We start from the raw sequence: 2,304 nt of genomic DNA, 5'->3' as shown, positions 1-2,304 counted from the left end.
AAAAAAGAGAAAGAAAGAAAGTACGTGTATATACATAAATGTATTGACTACACAGTGAAGAAAATAAAAGTCATTCGACAAGATTGAATATTTTGTATGGTGAAGACAGATGATTTCTATATTGATTCTTACACAAACTTCCTCAAAAATCGCAACAAAGTGCATAGCTTAAATTTCAGACTCACTCTTAATGAGCAACAATGTTTTCGAAGAGGCAGTCAAGTGTATATCATATGCAAACAGTCAATATGTTGATCAAGAACTAATTAATTAAAGTCTCATTTAGTAGAAATTTCTGTGATATAATCCTTAAATTTGAAAACAAAGATTAATTAGCTGATTGTTTAGGTGTTCTCATAAAGCTTTAGAGAAAATGCAAGAATGACAGTTAAAATTCGTAAAATCTATAAAGTTGTGGTTCACAATGACAAGCATAACCCAGAAAAAAACATTATTGTGTAACTCATCCAGTGCATACAGGGGAATGATACAGATGGTATATTATAAAAGTAATGTCTGGCTTGTAGGTGATGTGTTTTCCTGGCAAAATTGATGTGGAATTGCAAGCGCATAAACTATGTGTCTGTGTGTGCTCACACGGAGTGATACACGAATACACACGTAAATATCATTGGGTTGTTATCATTTATCTTAATTTAATGACATTTTCATTGCCAACTAGTTCATTGTTAGCATTATCAACATATGGTAAGTGACATTATTGACATTATCACTATTATATTATTAACAGCATCATTATCGTAGTAATGGGAATGGTATTCCAGGCACCACTATGGCTATCAAATTCACCATCGCAATCGTTTCACCATCGCCTTTACGTATCATGCTCCCATTAGTAGAATAACAAATCATCTTTATTGTGACAACAAATCTAAACCCAATGTTTTCTCTGCCCCTTTTCCGCGTCCATTTTCCTTCCCCCTTTTTTCTCACAAGATCCCAAATAATTTCCCCCGAAGGTTGAATTCTTTTATACTGTGAGTCGCTTAACCTCATTTGCGATGAAAGAGATCTGTTTTGGGTCCTCCGCTCAGTCGCATGCCGGCAAAGTCTTGCAGCTTTTGAAATATTTCGTTCTAAAGGGATCAAAGACGTTTCTTTCACTCTGAGAAGCACAGTCCAATCACAGACAATCGTCCCGCGCACTTTGTTTATACTGTGTGTGGCTCGTCAGCCGCCCTCTATTGAGTATGTTGAGGGATATGTGTGTTGCTCTGTGTTCTATTTCGAAGCCGGTTTAGTTCTGGTGTATCCTATAGTCTTAAAATGTAAAGTTGAGTATATCCCCATAAAAAGGAATGTATGCATACTATATACATGTAGTTATTAATGTTATCATCATTATTAGACATGGCCTTCATTACTGCTTGGTATTTCAATCTACTTTGATTTTCAGTACGTAAAAAAGTCTACAAATTCGTGAAGTTCCATCGTTCACGCCATATTTGCCACGCCACGAAGCTGCAGTGTTTGGCGCACCGAACCCTGCTAGACAAGATGGTCTCAATTTCCGCTCAAAGGGCGGTTTGGATCGTCTCGGAGATACTGCTATCACCTCGCTCAACTGAAGCCTAGTGCAATATTCCCCCTGAGGGAGAGAGCATTCTGCGGATCTTCTGCGTCGCTGAGGTGGTTTAGACTCGCCGATACGAAGCAGGGCCTACAAGAGGGACGAAGCTCCGAAATTCCTTGTTTCCTTTGTTTATTTCCGCACTCATATCCCCATTTATATGTGTACCTTATGACCCGCAAGCCGAGATCAAAGCGAGTATGAGCTTGGGCGGGTGGGTGTGAGGATGTGCGCTCGGCTGCAAGGGTTAATGACTTGCAGGAGATCGGTAATATATAACATCCCAGCGAGTGACGCCAAGGAAAGGCGACGCGCCATTATGCATTAGCGGGCGTCGCAGGCGAGAACCGAGGTCTTCCCGCCGGAGAGATCATTTCAGAACCGAGTCACGCCGTTCTTCTACTTTTCTTTCCTCGCGCGGGTTCTTCCCGAGACACGAGACACGTTGGGGGTCGACACTCAAGGTGAATATAATGAAGGGAGTAAAATCGTGGGCGTCTGCCGGCTCGGATAGCTTGAAGAGGACTGGCGTAAAGGGCACGTATTCCTCCCACTTAAAACTCCGCTAATGGGACTTCCTTTCGGTGCTCAGCTGTGAGACGGAGGCAGCAGCCATCCACCTTTTCAGCGGTGGAATGAAAAGGCTATTTAGGCAGCCAGATCAGGGACGAGCCGCTATTTGTCGCCCCATCGAAGCTGACATTAACGACGAA

General features: G+C 41.9%; 1 protein-coding gene across 3 annotated transcripts in view; it reads left to right on the top strand.

Annotated features, from left to right (window-relative positions):
- The window catches only part of LOC119593492 (locomotion-related protein Hikaru genki-like), a 249,107-nt gene that overhangs the window by 212,718 nt on the left and 34,085 nt on the right, over positions 1-2,304 (top strand). The window lies entirely within an intron of this gene.

The sequence above is a fragment of the Penaeus monodon genome, chromosome 32 (genome assembly GCF_015228065.2).
Source record: "Penaeus monodon isolate SGIC_2016 chromosome 32, NSTDA_Pmon_1, whole genome shotgun sequence".
NCBI classification, from domain to species: domain Eukaryota; kingdom Metazoa; phylum Arthropoda; class Malacostraca; order Decapoda; family Penaeidae; genus Penaeus; species Penaeus monodon.
The sequence above is the reverse complement of the archived record's forward strand: the minus strand, read 5'-3'. Positions and strand labels throughout refer to the sequence as shown.